The 11,239-nt window shown below is 38.2% G+C and overlaps 1 pseudogene across 1 annotated transcript in view; it reads left to right on the top strand.

Moving 5' to 3' along the window:
- The window catches only part of LOC148742361 (delta-1-pyrroline-5-carboxylate synthase-like), a 14,410-nt pseudogene extending 4,142 nt beyond the window's left edge, over window positions 1–10,268 (top strand). The window contains exons 4-8 of the transcript XR_015999469.1: window positions 5,760–5,899; window positions 6,199–6,320; window positions 6,821–7,004; window positions 7,618–7,713; window positions 9,111–10,268. The product of XR_015999469.1 is annotated as a delta-1-pyrroline-5-carboxylate synthase-like (transcript). The remainder of the gene's footprint in view (window positions 1–5,759; window positions 5,900–6,198; window positions 6,321–6,820; window positions 7,005–7,617; window positions 7,714–9,110) is intronic.
- Window positions 10,269–11,239: the final 971 nt, after the last annotated feature.

Raw genomic sequence — 11,239 nt, 5'->3', positions numbered from 1 at the left:
CTTCCAAAGGAGTGGTTTGTAGTTTTTGGTGTGTAGTAAATAAGGGCTTACTGATTGTACTTAGTGTCGACGTGGAAGACGTTGTCCATCTCCTCCTCATCCACTAGTTCTGCCGTTTCTTCCGAGTAGATTTTTTCATCTTTCGTAGCGTCTAGAGTTCAAGAGATTCTGAAGGTTTTGAACGAGTGTATAGATCTTGTGAAAGTGTTTTTAAAATTTTGAAACTGACCAATCAGAATTGGCCATTTCCACAATTAGAAAATAAACTCGTCACATGTTATGGTGTTGAAATTTGCAATCACCTGAAAAGAAATTAATATTTACCTTGGCTTCTCTGCTCTGTAAACCAGTCATGACAAGTAATCTCTCATCCAGCCACAGATATTTCAGAGTGTAACGGCCCATCGTTGTGCATTTCGCTGACATCTTGAACTCTCCATAAAAGAGATTCTCGTGATCTTTCCTCTAGTGACTCACTGATTACTAATACTCTCTGGTTATCTCAGTCAGAATTGTTTTCAACAGCAATACTGCATTGAACTCTTTTCTGTTTCAAAACTTTTGCATTGATTTCAGTTTGTTCAAGAATGGAATTCTCTGAATATGGTCTCAGCTCAGAGCAGAGTATTTTCAATTTACATGTTTCAAGAACCTTCCCGATTAAAGCAGACCGATTAGTTTACAGTAGGCTCTTGGCTTATAGCCAAGTTCGGCTTATAGACAAATAAATACGATGTTTTTTTGTCTCTTTGTTGGTTACTTTTTATTCTATATTAGGTGAAAACGATCAGACCTCCACAATCATATTCTCTACTCTTGACAAATTTAAGAGGATTTTACTTGAAACAATTCCCTTAGTAGTAGCATATTTTTATCTGTAGAACAAAGGAGAACACAAATCAAATGACCAGTTGTTTGAAATGATTATGAACTGAAATTTATTTTTTGCTAATAACATTTATACTATTACAGTAGCATCTAGGAAGGTACATGTAGCTCTTAGGTTATATATATGTGCCTATGCTGTGCAAAATTCTCTCTCATTACTTAGCAGTAGACCACAACGTAACATTTGGTAGTCAGACAGCTGAGTGAAACACAAAATGGGAAATGAATTTTCTAACTTAAAGAGAGTGAGAATTTGCCAAAAATGCTCCTTTTTAGTAAAACACTCGCACAAACTGTTAGTCACAACAGGATTACAACAAGAAGCAAATAAACAATTTCTCCTTTTTTGAAATGTACCATCAATTGGCTAAGATACTTCTAGGTTTCAATATTAAGTTTTTAAGAACAGGTTATTACAAGTTATCGGTCTGTATGTCTCCTTTAATATGAAAAGTTAGTACTTGATCTTGCAGCTGTATGTGGTCTGTAAAGTATCTCTCCATCTCATGATTCATAGCAAAAACTCTACTTCAATAAAAAATTCTTAATAAGCTCTTTAGTTTTTGTCTCCTAACTTTCAGAAGCTTCAAAAGTTTTTTTTTTTTATTATTTAATTCTTAGCTCTGAATTAGATTTGAAATCTGGGATCCTGTTATTTGACAGTTAACTGTTGGTATTTGGTATTTGTGGCAAATTTCTGGCCTGCAAATCTAAGCCTGGTTAAAGCCTAATTAGATATAATTATAGTACATCCACTTTAGAAACTCAAGGCAGCTGTATCAGTAATATTTTTTATCCAGATTAAAAATTTGTGGTAGGGTCTTTTTAGCAATTTTTGATTAACTCCTGACCTTGCAGCATATGAATAAGCCATTCTACTATCTACATATTGAGCAAATTCTGTCACCTTTACTCAGCTTGGCTTTCCACTCTCTTTCTCTTGCTTGTAGCAGATTAACAATTGAAATTAAAATTGGTCTTCAAAAGGTGTCATTTATTGGTACGAATTGTGCTCATCAATTGAAAGTAATTTAACAACTTTCTCACCAAATAGAGATGTAAGCTAATATAAAGCATTTCATGAAGTGCATATCCTATTCTAGAATTTTTTCAATCATATTTGCCCTTGAATGTTTTCACTATTTGACAGGTGCACTTAAATGTTTAACTGCCATTAATATTTACATCTTTCATTTTACACAATTTGCTGTGTTTGCCCTTTTGTTATAATCACTAATTTCAGTTCATGGTGTTAACAGTTATCTTTCTGCTTAAGAAATTTCCTGACTTGTTTATCATTTTAATGGAACATTCATGAAATGTTTTTTCTTCTGTTTTTCAAAGCTCTTTCAATATCACTTAATTAACTAATGCTTTTCAAGTCAGAATAGTTTAGTTAGCTATATTAGGTGGATGCATGGCATTAAAATAAGGAGCTCTAGAACCTTTTCACATCCACCCCAGGGAGGGTCATTTCCTGGCAAACTCAAGGGGGAATGGTGCTCTCAACATGCACAACTTCTAAGGAAAACCATTTGAAACAAAACTGAAATTTTCAGAATGGCAAGAACTTAGCCCGCAAGCAGACCATCAATTTACTGGTGCTTCTGCACGACTTTGCTAGTGGGACAATTAAAGGAGGTCTTAATGAGCAATGTGAGCTAATGAGGTCTTCAAGGGATCTGGCAATGATTGTTAGTGTCCCAATTTGTCACTCTCTAAGTGTCCCAAAGGCATTGGCTAATTTGCCACTGTCCATAAGAGTACATACAGTGCTGCTCACGCAGTGATCGAGTCACGGACTGATAGAATCAATTTATTTGACATTGATATTATGGTTAAAACAAATCAATTGATAGTAGTTAAGTGTGGTCTGTACTCTTAATCTACAACAATTCATTTTCACAGTGATCAAAATTTGTTGACAGCCTTCATGTGCGTCCACAACATTTTGACTTCTGTGATGGTCGACAAATATCATTGTTGATAAGTGTACAGAACACACTAAACCACTGTCGATTTGTCAAGTAGATGGCTTGCCTTGCTCAAGGCCTTAAACTTGCCCATGGTTGGAGAAATGCTTGGCCACAGTGCTGATAACACGTCAGGGCCAGAGTGTTTGCAGGCTAGTGGGGTCTCTTCTGCTGTATGAGTGTTGATATCATTTGGAACTACACAACACTGAAGTTAAATTGGTAGAAATCATTTGTGACCATTAAGCAGTGATTTCCTCCCATGGGCATATATCATGATATTTTTTTTTAAGCAGAAAATCATTGATTTCTGAAGAGAGCAGATAAAAGAGGTTTCAGTGATAATTTCTGTTGGATATTATAGCAATTGGGATATGGGGAGCATAGGATGAAAGGCTGTGTCCTTTCCCCTGGCCTAGTGGTAAAATGTCACTGTCTCTGGAGGGGTTGGGTGAGGGGGAAAGACAGCGTAAAAAATTTCTAGATACACTCATCCATTGCTGTAGTTTCATTCAAGTTTTCTTGGGCTGTACATCTCTGTTTTGTTTTTAGTGCACGGGACAGTATGCATGCACCTATCGTTCCAGTTTATACCTCATGTATAAGTTATTCTTCATAATTACTCAGTCTTGTTTGGTCTTCATTATGCTCAAATTGCAAAAAGAGGCAGTGTGCACCACCCATCCACTTGATCCCAGTTGCATACATGTAACTTAATCTTCTAAGATTCTCCATGTACTGGAGGACTTGTTGGTAGCCACATAATGAAGTGGAACTGAAAATGATTTGACAGCTGGGTTGTCAGAAAGCTGATGAGTAAGCTATGTGTACATTATTGTGGAATTGCCATGCCAAAGGAACTAAAGAAATTGTCCAATTGTATGAACAGAGTAGCCGAAAAACATGAAACTCATCATCATAGACAACCTAAATAAAATTTTGTTAAACAGTTCAACTTAAGACAAAGTTTTATGTAGAATTTAGCCCAGTGAGAATGTAGTTAAAAGCTAGACAATTGACTTTTCTAACACTGTCACTGTCTCCTTCTCTTACATGCACTTTTCTCACAACTTGATAAGATGGCCCAGGCACTGCTAAGTAACATTTTCAATCACAAATCCCTAATTCAGTTACTTAGCACCATTTAGAGAGGACTTAGTTGGCACAAGAAGTTGTAGTTAGTGAAGACAAAAATTTGATGATGAAACTTTACCTTCTGTTTCCCGGTTATTATCAATTCCAAGAACCCTAAAAAATATGTATTAATTTTAGCAGTTTCCTTAAACTTGAGAGGCCCAATTGAAGTACAGCATGTACATGTTTATTTTATTGTCAAACTTTGAGAACATTACCTTTAATTTGTCGATCACCAAGTGAAATGTTTATATCATGCTCTGGCATATTGGAGATTGACCTAGTATTTTAGCTTGTCATGCATAATTTTTGGCATTAGTACATAGCTGCATTGTGTCAGCCTGGCATTTTTAGCTTTTAACCCTTAATCCTAAGATCTGATTGCTAATTCTCCCCTCTAGCTGCTACACATTTCCTTGTAAATTAGTTACAAGAATTTGGTATTAGATCACAATCACAAATTCTACTTGATAAGTTTTGAGTATTCTCTTTACCTGTTAGCTGGATATTATTGAATATTATTGGGGGAAGTTACATGTTGATCACTTCTTGGAGTTCATTAGGGTCCACCAATTCTAAGCACAATTTACCACAATTTATCTTTAGTTTCCTTGGTGACTCTGTCTTGGTCTGAATTAATCTCACTCATAGGATTGTTTGCTGTTCCTGTCAATATGTCTATGTTTATGTTGATTCCAAAGCCTTGTAACGCATGCTCATTGTAAACAGTCATGCAAAATATACTCTGTGTGAGCTGTTCTTCTAGTGAAAAAACTTTGAAATTTTGTTACAGAAAGCAGCCTAGTAGTGAAAGTCTTGTTAATTATCTTAGTCAATGGACTTTTAGAAGAGATTAACAGATATCTTGTCCTTACGCGCATGCAATATCAGTAAGCAAATTCTCCACACTGTTCACCAGTACGGTACTGACTAGGAGAGTTTGTTGAACGATCGGTAGCTTCTGCAGTTGGTGATCATTTGCTTTATTCTCAGTACTGTAATGTTTGATTCAGCAGTCATATTGTAAGAATATTGTTCATCAGATCGTAGGAGCTGCAGACATTACTTATCAGTCAGAGAGTTTTTAGCTTGATGTGACGCTTAATTCTCAACATCTATTTATCGGTAATCAAACGACATAGGATGCAATTTGGAATGGAAAAAACGCGTGGAAAACTTTTTACTGACAAAAACAAATTGTGCACCTTTTGATCCAGCAAATAGCCACTGACAAAATTGAGAGCAATCACTGTATCCTCAACATGACAGATACAAATCTGCAGGTGTTCTAAGCATGTAGGAATCTGGGTCATCCTCGGTGTAAAAACCTGACGAGGGTTTCCTTGTTTCATGAGGTATTGTTTTGCTGTACGCTATTGTTTATAATGTTTTGTTGTCTTTGTTTTACGTCACTCGTGAGCTTCACAGGTTTTTACATCGAGGATGAGCCGGGAATCTTAGCTGTAGATAAAATTTTTCAGCAATTTTCAATTGTGTGCTGAAATTAATACGGAATTGCTGTGGGGTTTTGCTTAACTTTCCTCTGTGACTTCCTGATGTTACTGTAAATGAATGAATGAATGTATGAACTATTAAGCGTCAACGTAAATGTGAATTTCATAATAACGTGACTGTTATTCCACTGTTCTTAAAGAAGATTCGATTCTCATTGTTTTCATCAGGTGATAAGTGTAAAGGACAATGATAGCTTATCTTCCTTGCTAACAGTGGAACTGAAGTCAGATTTGCTGTTGATATTATCAGGTGTACAAGGCATTTACAGCGGCCCTCCCGACTTGCCTGAGTCTCGCCTTCTAGACACATTCAGGCCAGCGGACGTCAGTAATATCAAATTTGGAGAAAAGTCACGTGTTGGCAGGGGAGGCATGGAGTCTAAAGTGAAGGTTTGTACTAGTTCCAATAGTCTCAAACAAGTTTGCAAAGAGTATCAAGGGGGAACTTTAGAAAACTGACCGTCCATGAGTGAGGATTGTTAACTCTCGCTATTCAACTAGATGTTTAAGCGCGGGTAGTATCTTTAAACCAAACCGTTTTTCAATGGTTTTCCGTTCTGGCTTAATGATTGCCGAGACAAACATTTCGTTGTGGGTGATCATGCTCGTACGGTACATCTGTTAAACTTGATTTTTTGGCATCGATCGTCTGTATTTTGGTTGCAGTATACTCTATCCTTCCTTTGTAGTAATGGATTCCAAATGGGACTACCCTGCAGCTTGCAATGGTATGGAGACCCTTTTAGTCCACAGGGATCTTGTTCGGTCACCATTTCTGGAACACATGCTAAAAGCCCTCAGGGAAAAAGGAGTAAGTCGTTAACCTTTACACTATAACATCAGAATGCGCTTTTTCCATATTGCTCTCTATGCTTTGGGTGATGAAAAATTAATGCGCGAGAGAAATTCGCTTCTAAGAAATTTTAGAGCGTTACTTTTCAACGGTTATGAATTTTTGTGTTATTTTGCGCAATTGAATTTATTTTCTTTTTGTTTTTTCTTTTTTCATCGCTCTATGCGTTTTAAGCGTCAAAATCAGGAAATTTGACGAAACTGTGAAAACACAGCTTTGGGTGAAATTGAAGAGCGAAGCTGTTTTATTATTATTATCATTTCTTTTTTTTTTTTTTTTCAATCAGTACGCTTTTTTTGTCTGTCGCCAACCTACGTAAGTTCGCTGATTACTCATGCTGGACAAAATGTGCGTCCTTCTTATTAAGACCACCAACTCACCAACTGACTCCGTTTGCTAATTTTGTTCTTATTTCTCGTATGAATTTTATTTGTTTGTTTAATTGATTTTCTTTTAAGGTAATAGCTCACGCCGGACTCAAGTTGATCAAGACTTTACCGCTGGCTCCGGCTCTGGCCAAGACTACGGAGAAAGAATACAGCGTGTTAGAGTGTACAGTGGAAGTAGTCAGGACTACAGAGGAAGCCATTAATCGCATCCATCAATTTGGAAGATCTCACGCAGTCATTATCACCGATAATGGTAAGAATATCTTACTTAGTCTCTCCGTAATCAGGGTTCTTCTCAGCTCTGTTTTTATCGCAATGATTTCGCGGAGCTATGACAGTGTGATGAAGATTATATCAGTGGTTTTGGTAATTCTCGTGATATTTAAGAGCTTTTCACCGAGTGAGGGTGGCTTTGCAGCGAGGTGAATATCCACCGCTAGCTACATGTGAGACACATTAGTCTTTCAATGTTAACGCCACGCGCCATTTTAATTTGCCGCATATGTTGACTAAGCGTTTACTAAAGTTTTCATCATAACAATTCAACGTCCGTTTGTTTCCAGTATGGGGAATTTCTTTCAATGATTCTAAGGTCCATTTTTGGAGGTCATTTCTGTTTGCTATCATCTCTACACTGTGATGTTTCGTATGTTTCTTTGTTTGTTTGTTTGTTTGTAAAATCCTTAAAGAGAACCTACGTAAGCTGCGCAACGCAGAAAAATATAGACAGCTTACTTATGTTTTCCAAGTTTCTATGTTATACTACATATTGCTCAGTTCACAAATTTGTAAGCCGCGCAAGATGCATTCATGGTTTGCGTTGTGCCGATTACTAAAAGCCCCTTATCAAAATATTTCATTTTTAGAGGGGACTTCTGATCACTTTCTAAAAGCTGTGGATAGTGCGTGTGTCTTCCATAACACAAGCACTAGATTTTCCGATGGGTATCCCTTTGGCCTGGGTAAGTATGAAAAAGTGTGCTTAGCTATTACAGGAACACAATTGCCGTTAATTAGGTAAAATAAAAGATTCAGTTCGTGGAGCGCAAAATTGATTAGTGACCCGATGGGAGGAGAAATTTGCTTCGGTTCCAGTAACAAGAGTTCTAGTTATGGAGTGTGAAGGGTTAAAAGATTATCCCGAAGGGAAATAAAAATCTTGTCGAATTTTCGGGAGGCTTGAAGCAAAAAAAATGTAACCTGCGACGATCCTTAATTGGTAAAAAGGGATACTTTTGCTCATAGATATCAGAGGTCCGGGAAACAGGTTGCAGGCGCGCAACTACGGCAGTTATGGGATTGGATTTCTTATTTTGACTTTGTAATGATGATGACATCCTCCATTCCCAGTGTTCTTCGTGTAGCGTGGCACCTTTCGTATTCTTTTTATGTAATCATTTGGAATTTAGAAGCTCGTAAACCTTTAGCTTCCATCATTGACTCGGGGCCCGTTTCTTGAAGGTACAATGAAATTAACGGGCCGGTAAAGCTGTTCTGTTCTTGCGGCTACTGTTTCCTATAGGAGTAATATGTTGTTATTCAATGTGGGGTTTCAGAAGATTTGTAAATTGTGCAGTAAAACTATCAGCTAAAGGAACAAAATGTACTGGTTAGAGTGCCAGAACCTGCGAATCTATTCTCTAAATTTTGATTGTAAAATATGGCTTCCGGCCTGTTCAGTTAATGGGACTTTCGGAAAACGGGCCTCAGAATTTCTCCTTAGGGAATTATTTATTGATCCAATACCAAATTCTCCGAACTAGTTTCGTACTATTTGTATGGCTGCCTGTGAGGAGAATGGCTAATGATATCTTGGGAGTGAACGGGCTAATCCAATTAAATACGCATAGGTTGGATTTTTCAAAGGCGGTGGGAAGAGGGATAGGGGCGCTGTCACAAATTTCCGCGCTCTTATGTGAAGTGGCTCATACTGCGTATTTACGCGTTTCCATTCAAGCGGGGAGAATGACGAACAAGTGGATTATCTAGCCACGGAAAACATATAATGCCATGACGATTCTTTGGATTTAGGCAGTTTTCCAAAAGTGATTCTGAAGATTCGAATTTTGTTGAGCTGAAAAGGTCGTTTTACAAAGGGAGGGGAAATTATGCGCGCATCGGGACTCCTACCTTCCAATTATACCCGTGACTCCATTAGAACCTTGAAACCCCGGTATAGCTCCAGTGCTTTGGTCGTGGATGCACTTTGCCCGTTTTTCTACCTGTTGATTATCGTGGGTTTTCTTGCCCTGCGTAGGAGCATAGTGTGTCGCGGAACTCGCTATAGGTAGCGGGGATGGGAATTCATCGAGTCCTTCAAAGGTACAGGATACTAAATAAACACCATTATTTTATTTAGGTGCTAAAGTAGGTATCAGCACGGGTCGTATCCATGCCCGGGGACCTGTGGGTGTGGAAGGATTCCTGACCGCTAGATGAGTAATGACTGGCCAGGAACACACAGTGGATGACTTTGCTGATGGAGGCCTGCTCAAATATCTTTACGAGACCCTCCCGATTGAAGGCACTCCTCAGGATTCTACTGACGAAGAAATGACTTCGGATAATGGCGACAGCGAAGTAATACAGAAATAATTACGTAATGCTAAACGTGTGCTTCGGTTTGCGCACAGTACTCGTTATACGAGTCAATGTTATGCTTTTGATGAGCGTATGTTTTGAAACGTCCCGCCCAAGAACGTATTATTATGTTGAATTAATTTAACTATTGCTCTCATGTTTGTATCTCAGTTATCCGTTTTTGTTATCCAACTACAATTCGTAGAGGACAAATAACGCCAAAGACGAGTACAAATATCACGTGGTATTTGTACTCCAGAAAGCCGGTTAGACAGGTTTTCTCGCATCGCGCAAGCGAAGAATTGGATTAAAGTTACGGGAAAAAAGATGGCGGACAATTTGAATCATATTTCTGACGACGAAGAATCGGAATGGGATGGCAAATATAGATTTAAGTTTATTAGTTGAATCGAACGAAGAAAAAAAGCTAGACGACCAGGGAACTTTTTCATTTATTGAAGAAAATAGAAACAGGAACACGACAACGCGTCAATTCCGTCCCGCCTCCTGAAGTAACAGTTTGGCGGGTTGGATAATAAATAACTCATTAGACGTTTGGTTGTGTAGTATCGCTGAGTATTTTTACTAAATACGGCACAACTCGTAAAAATACTCAGCAATAATACAGAACAAAACGGCTAATAAAGATATATATATCTTATTGCTAGACACTGTAAAAATATCCCTGACAAGGAACTTTTTTCTCTGTGGATAGCTAAAAGCGGAACCCCATTTTTAAGAAAATAGGAATATTTAAAACTGTTTGGTTGGCTTTGCGTTCGACTTAACGCGATCTTGATACCTTGTTTCCGTTCTTGTGCTCCATGCTCAAGCGATACTGATGAATATACCGTAATAATAACTGTACGTTGACCCCAATAGTTGACTGTCACGTTCTCAGGACAGACTATGCAAAGCAGAAAACCTGACTCTTGATTAAGGATACAAAACTGTACGAGAGTTTTCGTGATAATAATGGTTGTTATATTGGTATTACCGAGATGTTGCTGTCAACCCCGAGAAAGCAAGATATTGGTTTACTTCGTAATTCGGTTCTTAAGTCAATCCCGTGCATTTTCCACGATTGTCCGCGGAGGAAAGGGGCAGCTGAAAAGTCCCTGGTCCTGATGCCTGTTACAAGAACGTGCACAGTTTGAAAATAGTTCTTAAAGCAGACTCTTTGTGTGTTCGGGGAGAGTGGGGAGAGATAGGATCAGTGCAATCAGTTCTGACATGTGGAAAATGCATAGGACACAACTCTGCTAATTTAGTACGGTTATCGTTATCAGGCACAATGAGAATTACATGAAAAAAATTGATAAATAAAACGGAACCGAATCGTTGAGACAGAATCGTTACGACATCAGTGGGTTCTCTGCATCTTCTATTTTCTATCTGCCCTTTCGCCCTCCCTTCCCCTCCCCACGTACAAAACAAAACAAAGATCTGGTCGGCTTGCTGACAAGTACTATTATTAACAGGTTCAAGTAGCCGTAGCGTATTGTAACGTGAAGGGTATTTTCTCTTGCGAAATACTATTTATTAACAGTTTTATCACCGATGAAGGAGACAGGTTCTACGTAACAGAGCCTAAATAATGTAGCATTCAGAATAAAACCCAATGAAGCAAATACGTTTGATAAGTTCCTTTCTTAGGTGGTGCATATTCGCTCACGTTTAAACTAATCGTGTTCAAGCAAAATTATATGATGGATTAACTATCTGAACGGATCTTGGACATCACTGTCCGCCTGTTATCCTTTTTTTCGAGAGGTAACAATCATAGTCACGTCATTTGCAGCCTGGAGACGAAAGATTCCGGTAGCCCAGCTAAAGATAATACGGTTCTTCACAGCAGTGTCAGTACGCTTTCCCCTATTCTCTCCCAGATCAGAACATGTGGACCGC

Source organism: Stylophora pistillata, chromosome 1 (genome assembly GCF_964205215.1).
Source record: "Stylophora pistillata chromosome 1, jaStyPist1.2, whole genome shotgun sequence".
Classification (NCBI taxonomy): Eukaryota; Metazoa; Cnidaria; class Anthozoa; order Scleractinia; family Pocilloporidae; genus Stylophora; species Stylophora pistillata.
This window is presented reverse-complemented; position numbering and strand designations above follow the sequence as displayed.